This window comes from Phasianus colchicus, chromosome 2 (genome assembly GCF_987193195.1).
Source record: "Phasianus colchicus chromosome 2, bPhaCol1.hap1.1, whole genome shotgun sequence".
Lineage (NCBI taxonomy): Eukaryota > Metazoa > Chordata > Aves > Galliformes > Phasianidae > Phasianus > Phasianus colchicus.
In genome coordinates, this window is record NC_143437.1 from 56,776,695 (window position 1) to 56,789,505 (window position 12,811).

At 37.9% G+C, this 12,811-nt stretch overlaps 1 protein-coding gene across 7 annotated transcripts in view; it reads right to left on the bottom strand.

The window, feature by feature from the left end:
* LOC149919044 (uncharacterized) overlaps positions 1-12,811 on the bottom strand; it is a 149,785-nt gene that overhangs the window by 40,812 nt on the left and 96,162 nt on the right. Inside the window, exon 5 of one of the 7 annotated variants that reach the window (XR_016464361.1) lies at positions 10,368-12,719. The exons of the other annotated variants lie outside the window; for them this stretch is intronic. The gene's annotated coding sequence lies outside the window, so the exon portion shown is untranslated. Of the gene's footprint in view, positions 1-10,367; positions 12,720-12,811 lie in introns of those variants that run through there. 7 annotated transcript variants of the gene reach the window in all.

The following is a 12,811-nucleotide window of genomic DNA, read 5'->3' on the forward strand; positions in this document are numbered from 1 at the left end:
ATGATCTTTCTATTTTTTAAAATTTTATTTATATTTTTACTTATTAAAATAATAACTAATGTCTGCATTTTGATTTGTTCCTATATAGGAAGGACTGGATGACAAATTTGCCTTCTGTTCCATGTACAGAAACCAAATATAGCTCCCCTATGCTTTATTATCAGTAAGAGAAATGCCAGCTCTATTTGCTAAAATACAACAAGTTTCCTCTAACGTGGAACTTTTTGGGTTAGTTGGTAACCCGACAACTTTTTTTCCATGAAAACATTTATGCAGACTCTTAGGGATGGCTGGAAAACTGGTGCTACCATTAATAGGCCTACATTTGCTATCCTCCTCTTTTTGTAAAATAATAAAAACAAACAAACAAACAAACAAATAAATAAATGTCATATCACATCTAAGCATTTTTCTACTTCACAAAGACTTGATTGTTAATGTAGGGAAAAGTAATCATGTCAAAGAGTGGGCTAAGTAGACTTAACCATGAGCTGAAACTCTTGGAAACAGCTATGTCTGAATCAACCAGGTGTCAAGGCTCGCTGGACAAAATGAGACATTGTTGGGATGGAAGAAGCTTGATCCTGTGCTCCTCAGCACCTGGACAACATTACTTTGACGTAATACAATTGAATCACATGGACATTTTGGCAGTTCTGAACAGGAAAAACTGGAAGCCAAGAAAGTAATGGAAGACCAAGCTGCTTACTTTTGCAGTAGGCAAGTGAAGATTCAAGCCAGGGCAAGGGCAGCTGAAACAGCAAGAGAAGGTGTGGGCAAGGGAGAAAATCATTTCTTCTCACTTGGCTTAAAATTCCATCTTGGTTTTAGCAACCACAGGGATTTACTGTCCTGTCAGTTGACGTGATGAAGCCCAGTGGGTGTCCTCTGGCGACCCACTTTTGGGTCATGCCCCAACGCTTGTAAGCTCTTGGTCTAACAGATCTCTGAAATAGGAAGTTTATTCTGATGTGGTTCTTGTATGGTTTAGAAGATATTTTGGAGGGAGGTTTGATATAGGTCATGAAGCACTGATGTGGTTTGTCTGTGTTTTTCTGTCTGTTTTTGTTCAGGGAGGGACCTAGTTTGAGTTCCTTTCACCACACGGCTAGTTCCTTGTTTCATAGATTTTTGCATGATCCCCTGCATTTTAGGAATGTCTAAAAGTCAATCTTGACAAAGTGTACGAAGTGTCTGATCCTGAAGAGCTGCTGGAATATTCTTGCCCAAGATTGCATGCCACCAACAGCAACATTGGCTTACCACCAGCTAGATTTCCGAAAGCATTGTGTAACCAAATTTTCCTTGGGTTTTCAGAAACATCTAAGCATTTGACCTATTTCATTATATTTGAAATTCCTATTGGTAAGTTTTTGGATACTACTGAAGATTCAGTGTGTATAAGCTAGGGCCCTGCTCCATTAGCTTAGAGCAGCCACATTTGGACAGCTGGATGCTGGGTGAACAGCAGTACCTGCCATCTCCGTTTGGAAGAGGTAGAGATCCTCTGAAAATAGACTGTGTACAAAGAAAAAGAAAGTACACTTGCTGTGTACTGAATTGGGGAAGGAATGAAAGGAGATTCTGTGGGCCATCTAAATACCTGCAAATACATTTGTCTCTTTCCAGGGACTGAATAAAGAGGACTGGACTAAGTTTAGATAGAGAATTGAACTGATCCCTGCAGAAGAAACATTTTAAATGATTCCTTTCCATTTTTTTTCTCTTAATTTTCCCTTTTCTATTTGCATTCTTGAGTGAAAAAGCACAGTCCATGCTAACTTAAATATTTGCATTAATTTAAGATGCAGCACAAAACCCAATTCTGTTATACTGACAGAAAATCAGTTCATCAGGTTCATCTAAGAGTTGTAGCCTTAAACTGAAGTGTCTCATAATGACGGAAATTGCAGAAAAAAATAAAGTTAGAAAATCCTGAAAGTAAGCTTTTCTTGACTTTCTGGTCAAGAGCTGCTGTTCTTATAGTAAGGCTGTGAAACTGGAAGAGAAAGTAGGGATGAAGTAACTGTAATAATTACTATATTTTATTTCCTTATTGAATGACTCAAGAACCCATGACTCGATGTTTCTGTGATGAACCAAACAACATGTACTGACATTCCTAAAGTTATCTATAGTTGCCTATAGTGGCCTGATGGGATTCTTGTCTTGTTTCTTATTTCCACTTGTACCTGTGTATACAATCACTGCATGTTGCTTCATAAACAATTTGACTAACCTCTGACTAACATCGGCTGTGGTGGATCTCATGTTGTTTGGCTGGTAGAAGAGTAAAATTATGGAGAGGAATAGTAAAAGATCAAAAAGTCATCCAGTTTTGTTCACGTCTCTCACTGGGGACTTTTCAGAAACAAGGAACAATGGTTGTACCAAGAAGAAATATTAGCAACTTCTTTTTCCAAGGTCTGCAAGTTTTAAAGTCACACTGGAATGTTGTTACAGCTTAGAGTATGTGGGGATGGAGGACTGAGTAGGATAACTGAGGAATTTTTTGAGGTATGTGGATAAGAAACATCTTGTAATTTGGCAGGGACAACATACAGCTTAGTGTGGATGGTATAAATTTAAGACTAACATTGTCATTTCTTTGCTATGTATAAGGCTTATGCAGCACACACAAAAAAAGACTAAGTTTCTAAATATCAAAATAATCCATGAATATCATGGGCATTCTGGCATGTTTGTGCAGAAGGCTTTTGGCCCATGTATGGTGTCAGCAGTCTTAAATAACGTGGAACATTGCAATACAAATGGAAAAGATTTAAATGAGAGCCTTGAGGTTGTGCAGGTAACTGCTGTAGTAAACCACTAAAAGGGACAATGGTTACTTCCTGAGTCAGACTGATCTGTACTAAGCAGTGCTCACCTGACCCGTAAATAGACAATAATATTCAGAAGCCATTTACCAGGGTGAAACATCAATACAGTGTCTGACAGGAAAGAAGTGTTGGCAACTGCACTTGAGCCATATTTCAAGAGCAAAACTGAGAGCAGCCATGCTTCCAAGTAATGACTGTTCAGAGGCTTCTTTGAAAGAAGAGAAATATATTACAGATTATTTTGTGACAAATCCTCTTTTTTTATGCAAGATGATGATTAAAATTGATTATATATATATATATATATATAAACAACCCATAAAAAACATGCTCATGAAAAGCAGCCAAGCTGGAAAAAAAGTGTTCTTGATTTTTGTTAACCACTGTTTCAAAGCATTCTTGTCATGACCCAGACTGTAATTGCTACTATAAGTAATAGTACAAGGTCTTTATTTCAATAAATACTTTTGAGAGAAGTAGGAGACTACATTTAACAAAACATTTCCCTTCCCAACTCAGATGTTTTCTGCACAGTCTGCGAATCCTATCAATGGGAAGATATATAGAAAGATAGTACTTTTGGTTCAAAAGGTACCCAAATGCAAACTGTCAAATAGAGGCAGAAAATACCTCTATTTTCTTCTTCTATTCTTAGATTTTTCCCTATTTATCTTACACTGACCACTGTTAGAGGAGAACATTGGCTATATGGAATTTTGATCTGACTCACCTGTCCTACATTCTCTCTTGGTTTTGAATCGTATAGGCATGATGTAAGATGTCACTGCCTTTCTTTTCACAAAACCAAATGCTAATTGTACTTCTTCAACTTTTCAAACCTTGGAGAAATTCAAAACTATTCTCCCTTAAAAGCGAAAAATAATGTTGATAAAATGGTAAAGTGATAAATTTTAAACCATAGAAGATAATAATACCTGACAACAGGCAGGGTCTTTTCTCTTGTATGACACATGAAAACATGGGAGTATTATTGATTATCCAATAATCCTATGAAGCAGATGTTTTTTTCTCATCAGCATACGATGAGCAAGGGGCACATATATAAGGTAGCCCTATCTATTGATTTTGGCGAAAACATAGGGAAGAGGCACGTAGAAAATAATTTCATCTTTCTGTACTGACAGTTTCATCTTTATTGTCATACTGCCTTCATCTAGTTTATGAGGGCTTTTAACCTATAAAGAAAAGGGTTCTGTAGCAGACTTTCCTTTTTTAAAGAACGTCCATCTAACATTAGAGCAGATGCTTGGTGTAGATACTTTTGAAACTACAGACTGTTTTGTTCTTATTCATACACTTTTCTGTGCCAGCAGGAGGCAGAGGTCTGAGTCATGTGCACTGGTTCATTTGTTCAAAGCTGCTCACCCAAGGAGAAAAATGAAAACTGAAATTGTCCTTCTCTGAAAAAACTGCAGCAATTTTCAGTAGGATTCCTTTGAACAGGAGGAAGAAATTCTAGTTGAAATCCAGATACAACCATTGAGTAGGGTGGGTAGATCTAGGATCATGAACTTCCACTGTGTTAAAATGTGTAAACCTCAAATGTTTAAATATGTGCATTTGCAGTGATTGCAAGTTCCCTGCCTGTAATATCTGATAACTTCAACAAAAAATATTTCCTGGACACAGTGGGAGGTCTCAGAGAGGGCTGAGAGCCTTGCAAGCTTGATGGAGACAGACATGTTTTAATTCCAAAAAGAGATGTTAAATCCTACAGGATCAAAGAATGCTGAAGTGCAGATGCTAGCAAACTACCTTAATCAGTACAAAAGCCAAGAGAAACATCAGGGACTCTTTACCTTTTTGGGGAAAAATCTTTAGAATTTAATGAATACTACCATAATGGTACAGAAACTTCCATAACTCATAATTGAATCCTGGAAGGAAAATTTAAATATCTTGTGGAGATGGTATTATTTTCTGTTACAATCTGAAGTATTAGGACTCAGAGATGAGGAAGATTGGACAAACTCTTAATGAGTGACAGTGTTGCAAGAAATCCAACCCCTACAGACATAGTATTTGTATGTATTGCTATTTATTTGTATATACTCTATTGCTATATTTTTCCTTCCATTTGTCTGGGCTGTCCAACGCAATCAAGTTTGTACTTCTTCCAACAGCACTCAATGGGTAAATTAAATTTAGACTACTGAGAATATAATCAACTACATTTGAGGTACTACTCTGGCAAGGATTTTATTACGACTGATTATGTTGCACACGTCAAGATCACTGCTAATCTTTGGCATGAGAAACTGATTAAAAGGGATTTTTTTTTTCTACGTCAACTTATTTTCTTTAAAATCTTCCCACAAACAATCTGTCAGCATCACAAAATGTTTTCTAATCATTGATGGAGGTGGGCATAAGCAGTGAAGATACCAGAAGTTTTTCTAAGTACAATGACATTCATATAATTATATAAAATTTTAAAAACAATGTATTAGAAGGATAGGGCATGACCCGTCAAAACACCCATCCACTCTTTGCATATTTCTGGAAAGATAGTCATATTCACATTTGCTCTAACAGTCTCACAGATGCTGAGTATATTTGAAGGAAAAAAAAATATTAAGAGGAAATTTGGGAATTAATCTACTGCTGTCTATTTTCTGAGTGGACTGTCATAAGATGGAAGAAAATATGTCATGAGACAACCGTACTTTTCCCTGCCCCCTGGTCACCCTCAGAGCTATTTTATAGCTCACAGATAGGGCCCAGACAACCAGACAAGGACACTTTTGCCAGTCATTATGACACTTACCTTACTTAGATTTAACACTGGTAATTGAAAGCTCTTAAGTTATCTCAGAGTTAGGCACTTACACTACTTCTGCATAACAGAGACGAGAGAATCAATGGTCTGAACATGACATTGGGAAAGGGAATGGGTGAGGACAGTGACATCTTGTCACTGTCGGAACACAAGAGTTGTCTTGAGGGCGCAGGCATATGGGCAAGCACATCACTAGATAGGTCCTATTTTTCAGCAGACTCTTGCCACTAACAAGGAATAATTTTGAAGTGAAATTCTAAGTGAAATTTATTGTCATTATCTCTGACTTTGGGGTTTTTAACCATCCTTGTATGCTTTCTCCATCCTCTTTCTCTAAGCCACCAGCTGTAATCTGAATTAATTGATAATGCACCTGTGCCAGACTTGTTTGGGAGATTTCCTGACACAGCATGTAGTAAGTCCAATGTTTCCTCTACTGCGGTTTTTTTTTAATTGAAGCAAACCATCACAACCAAACTACAGGGTTCTCAGAGTGAGAACATATGTATGTTCATTTCTAATTTCACTTGTTACAGATAGCCATTTTAAAAGTTTCTCCAGATCCAATATGATTTCTTTTGAATGAATATAATTTCTTTTCCCTGAAGAAAAATGCTGATTTGATGCTACATCTCAGTTTTGTGCAGTTGTCTTTTTTTTTTTTTTTTTTTTTTTTTGTTGATATATCTCTGCTACAGAAGAAAAAAAAAACAGAAAAAAAATACTCAAATACTTAAGCATGGAATATTTTTTTCTCTACAAAACATTTGAACTATTTTCTTTGACTTAGCATGAACTCCATTTACCTTCTTTGTCAAATAGTTGACAATAATATATGTTCATTTTGATTTTATTAGTTTTGCTCATATTTAATTCCAAGGCACTTACAAATCAATTATACATGATGTATTGGTACTAAGAAATTACACGAGCTGCTCAGTGTCTTGTTAAAATAAACATGCCTAATTAGATGCAGGTCATAACAGCAACTCCTCTAAAGCTAAACTAATTTAGTGAAAAGGATGGTTTTGTGATACCACCGTTTGGGCAGGGCTTGGGAATCATGAGTTTGATTCCCAGTTTGGCTATTCAGACTATCTCATACAAGTTATCTCATGCCATTTAATCTCATAACTCTGTCACAAATAGACATCTCTGAAGTTGAGTCATCTTTCCTGTGTTAAATGGCTGTCTGGATTAAGACCTTCAGGGGGCAGCTATTTTTCTGTACTGACTGCAGAACTGATGAGATGAATCCCTTGCTTTCTGGGAAGTAATTTTTACTGTTGAGAAGGATTCTATGAACAAACAATTACTTTGTTTCAATGCCTTTCAAAGTTGGTTAAGGTAGTCTGCTCCCTGTCAGAAAACATACCAGAGTTTGGAAAGAACAGTATTGTGGGTAGTGACAAAGGGTATCAGTGCTGTTACAATGAAATGGACTAAACAACTTAACAATAGAAATATAAATATTTCAAAAACTTTGCCAGGGAAGATGGAAAACACCTTTCTTAACATGTTTCTTGCTATTCACTCCTATGCTAAAACATTTACTGCTGTAGCCAGAACCATAACTGACTAAATCATAATATTGGACTTCCTTGTACATTTTATTCAGGTAAGTTTGTTAAATCTTCATATAGCCCAAGCATTGAGATTGATGGGCAGATCTGCACTTAAGGTCAGGAAGAAGTTGTATCTTTGGGAACTATGTGTACAGCGACAATGAATTTGCAGAAAGAAAAGGTATCCAGTTAACTACAATGCCAGTGATGGGGTTTCCAGCACTGATACTCTTTGGAGTTCTTCCTGCAGAGATGTTGTGCAGGTGACTGAAAACTGGTTTTCTCTTATGAGAGGGTGGTAGGCAACATCTCAGGGGGCTGGAAGATATTACAGCTTCACCTTACTAGATAAAGCTTGCCTGTTTATCAGCGCACTTTCTCAGACCATTTAAGGGGCAAAGACCAAGTATCAGGAAGAAGCAAGTTTGTATTTCTGGATTGCAATCTTCAGGTACACATAATGTATCAACAATTATTCTTCCACCAATTATTCTTCCACCAAGCCAGTCTTTCACACAGATAGAAATAAAACTACAGTCTACACACATATTCTGGATTAAATACTCAGTATCCTCTCCTGGGAGAATGAAAAGAAGAATTTGTTTCCCCTAAATTTAGTCTGCTATGTATATTGTCCATTCTAGTTGTCTAGGTATTACTGAGATGAGAATGATTAGCACTACAAGGATAATGTGTCATATTCTTGTGTCACAAGGAAGTCTTTCATGAAGACTAAGTACAGAGTTATATCTCTACATTAATGAGAGAAAACACAAATGACCATTTTAGATTAAACATGTTCTTTGAGAACAGCTGATGTTAGGTGAGATACATCCTACTTTAAGCAGTCTTAACCCACACACAAAGTCTCCACATTATTCTCCACAGTTACAAAACGTGGTTTTAAGCATTCCTCTAAAATGTATTCCCTCAAAAATGCTTTTGGTTTCAACATTTCAAGCTCTTGCTGCCCAGGGCTCTCTAGTCTGGGAAAAGCAATACCAGCAGTTCTCACAGATCTGGGCAGAATTCCTGAGATCATTGTTCTTTCCAATCATTATTGCATGAGCTACTCTTCAGTTATATTCTGCCCTCATGTATCGCACATAAGCTTAGACAGTCCCACATGTGCATGCATGCCAGTGCAGAAGTGTTACTTTGGAAGAAATAGGAGCCATATAAGACATACTAAGTAATAAACAGATTACTGATTTGTGGCATTATTTTCAATTATGAGAAATTGTGAATGTGGTGAAGGGGTTATAGTTCGGCATTTCCCTGCTTAAATTCTAGAATCCTAGCTCACACGTGACAATTATACTGTAGCCTTGCTACTCAAATGATTGGAACTTCATTATACTCATAACAACAGCCTCCTGTATAATTTGGCACAACATCAAATCAGTATACCAAATGTAGGTGCAATTTCAGGACATTGAAGGCCAAGGCATTTTAAGACTCCCAGTACACATACACCCCAAAATTAACTACTACCACTTTTTTTTATCTTTATCATTGTTTACATCCCAAACTCCATCAGGTATCTCTTCCTCTAGAACAACTTAGTATCTCTAGTAAAGATGAGAATTGAATGGCCATGGATGCTTCCAACAAGAACACACTGGAAGTATATTGGTACTGAAGAAACCTTGCATAGCAATTGCAAGTGCTTTTACTATTCTGGGAATTTATAAAGGACTTAATGCCTGCTACTTCAGGCCTATTTCTGAACACAACATTCACTTTAAATTATGTGTATACCCACAAATATGTGTTTGTCTACTCAACAGAACTATTGTCATTGCCTAGAAAGTGGTAATGTAGTTCAGCAAAAATAATAATTGTTCCCGAGCTCAAACGTTGAAATTGGAAGACATATATCTAAACACATAACTCATAACAATAGAAGCATTAATAAAAAGAGTAATACAACAGATGCATCCATCTGTTTATTTTCAATTGGGTACCTGAACACTGAAACATACTAATGACATATCTTCATACTGTTTCTGAGCTGTTTGAGGCAGAAAATATCTGGAATGTAGATTATCTTTAAAGTTCTCAAACTATTCTGCGAGTCTGTGTTAGAGTGTTTGTGTTACAGCAAAGTCTGTTTCACAATGTAAACTTGAAGCCATTTTTTTTCAAAGGAATGACAAGGTGGACAGATGGAATCAGTGGAATATGAAAACAAGATTTATATGAAACGCCCAATGCCAAATATTGCTATCCCATTGCCTCTCATCTCACTACAAACATCTTTAACCTATTTTCACTTACTGGCATTTTGAACAGTGCTTTCAGTATTTGCATAAGTCAGATCATGTGTGGTCTGTCTTGTTCTCATTAACTGGAGGTCAGTAAGAACTTAGTGGAAGAGCTTAAAATTCAGTCTTCAGAATAAGAGAGAAGCTGTCGAGCATTAGAGGAGAGAGTCTGAACAAAAGTGAGCAAGTTCTTAAATAAAACAAGGAATATGGAATAACATTTTCTAAAGTCTCGCATGGGTGCTGCTTCTAGGATGAAGATAGGGTTCCTTGCACTCACTCAGCTCCTCCAGGAATATCCTTTGCACCACTTGCCCCACCTTCCTGCACTTTAGCAACTCCCTGATAGGGTCTGATAGGTTCCCATAGATCAGACAATGTCTTTTTCCTTCCTTTTTTCTCCAGATAATCACCACAAGAGGCACCCTATTTCCCTCATGCTTTTATACCCTTCAGCATACTATTCATATCAATAGGTTAACGTGCTTTTGGAAGACAGTTAAATATGAGATGAGGGAGCTGAAATACAGCTGCTTAAAATCTGTTTTGCATTTGGACAGTGTTGAACCAATGGAAACTGGTATCAGGACTAACTGCATGATGGAGCTCCATGACTTCTTTAATCAACTCATTTGACTTCCAGCAAAATCATTTAGGTTCATCCTACTGACATCTAGATTATTCCCTGAGATTTAAGAATCAGTTCCACTCAATGAAATATAGAGTTGTTAAGAAATGGAAGAATGTTATGAAATTTTAAATTGAGGTTTTTAATAGAGACCTCACAAGGACTTTTTAAAATCCTGGCTGTCATGAAGGATCTTAGTATATCTGCTATATGTTGAGTTTGCAGAATCCTTCTCCCATCTCTTCTTTTAAAACTAAGAACTTATATCCATTCTGATTTCCCTAGGATGACAGCTCAGCTTGGTTTCAGTGGAACCTTTCCAGCTGTGGGTGGCAGCAGCTCCAGGCAAGGCCATCTGGGCAGCCTGAAGGTACCATTAAGATCCTAAAAGTGTTTTGAAGGGAGTCATTCACTTCCCAGAATGTGAGTATGGCTTACCACCCCCTTCAGGTTCTGCTTCTACAAGTACAAAATGATCATCCTCTTAGAAGCATCTTCTACAAAGGTTTCTATTCTTATAAATAATCAAGACACACAGGAAAATGCAGAGCTCCTAAAGCAGAGGGTTATCTTAGTGGTACTATGTCCCTGATATCACTTCAGATATCCTTGAATCACCTTGAGAGTTTTGGGGGAAAATTTCTTTGGTTTCACAACCCACAGAAGGGTATGATATTTCCCTCCCTCACAGTCACATTATGAGGAATGTACTCTGGGAGTTTCAGTGGAAAGCATTCCTATAAATGTTTCCACAAAATTTTAACTTAATTAAACCTTTCTCGTACTAAGAAATTCTCTCAGCATTGAACAGCAGAAAGAGTCTGAATGCAATTTCAGTTATTGGCAAAACAATACTACAAAAAGGCAAGATATTCTAACTTTTTTGTCACTTTTAGCAAAACAGGAAGATTAGGATGCTAAATGCCCTGGCAAATCTGTAAGTCAGCTACCATCTCTGACTGCAGCAGACATATGCTTGTGACATCAGGCAGGTAAGCAGGATGACACTGTAGTGAGTGAATGTTTCACTTGCTTTTCCTTCCCTTTTAACAGCTTCCTTGGTGAGGCAGCAGTGGACAAACGCAGATAGGTGAACACAAGGTGACAGATGCTCCTGCCATTGGGTGCAGGGGATTTCCTATGGTGAGCTGACATTTCCTATCAAACAAAGAGCTAAGTCTAATGAGGTGCTGACTGTTCTGAAGCAGCAGGAGGATTTAAGCATTAGAGAGATTTTACTCCCCCCACGTCATTTTAGACCTCAGCAAGCAGCTTTTTAAGGGCTGAATTTGAGCTTTGCTGTCATGTGAATGTTGTATTAGTTCACAGCAGAGATGTGGGATATATGTGATGTTACGTAAATTGTGCAGCTGCAAAGGAGTGACTTTCATTAATCTCTTTCTACTTTGCCTATGACTGCAATCAGGTCTCTTTACCAAAACCAGAATTGTGTTTATAGTCTGTGACCTACCTTCACTACTGTACTTGAGTACTCAGTACTGTACCCAGTTCTGGGCTCCCCAGTACAAAACACAAGGATCTCCTGGAAAGAGTCCAGCATAGGGGCCACAAAGATGATAAAAGGCCTGGAGCACGTCTCTTACAAGGAAAGGCTATGTGAACTGAGTCTGTTCAGCCGTGAGAAAAGAAGACTCAGAGGGGATCTGATTAATGTTTATAAATATCTTAAGCATGGGAATCAAGGAGAAATGGCCAACCACTTTTCAGCAGTCTGTGGGGACAGGACAAGTGGAAATGGCCATAAACTGGAGCACAGAAGGTTCTGCACCAATACGTGAAGGAATTCTTCACAGTGAGGGTGACAAAGCACTGGAACAGGCTGTCCATGAAGGTTGTGGATTCTCCTTCTCTGAAGACGTTCAAGACCTGCCTGGACTCCTATCTGTGCAACCTGGTGTAGGGAGCCTGATTTGCAGGGGGATTGGACTAGATGATCTTTAGAGGTCTCTTTTAGCCCCTACAATTCTATGATTCTGTGATTCACTATTTCCTAATATATCATGAAGATGTATATGCATTGTAGCACTGGAAACAAACTGTATAAAAGACTATGTAGGTGAAAGTTTTGGAGTTTGGATGAAATAAATATCTAAAAGTTTAGAGCTTCACCAGAGTTTCTCAGACTATTCACCCATCTAAAGCTTTCAGAGTCCTGCAGAAAAAGACACCACGTATAAGCTAAGCCTGACAAGGAAGGTATGTTAGTAATAATTCTAGTTTAGAATTCTGGTCCTTGTCTCTGATTTTGGCCATTGATAAACACCTGTGGAAGAGAAAATGATTTTCCCTGGAATTGCACAAGAGCTGGTCTGAGGGTGTCAGTGGACCCTGGTAGGGGAGAACTGAGCTGCTCAAGTATGAGAGCCTCTGGGTGATTATGCAAGTGACTCACCAGCACATCATCACCCCTGGCCAGTCTTTCAACCTGAGATAATTGGAAGGTAGCTGACACTTACATGCTGCTGGGCAAATAGTTGTCATCTGCCAGCTGACACCTCACCCAAGAGATGGTCTTTGTGTCTGTACCTGGGACTCAGATCTGGGCTCTGCTTTGGCTCTGTGACTTCGAGTAAATCTTTTGATAAAGCTGGGCCTTCTCTTGTCCAGAAGTAGAAAAAATGGTAAAAAATGTCAGTTCTGCCTGAAACAAAACGAACTGAAGCAGCACAAGAATTTATCTTGACATAAAT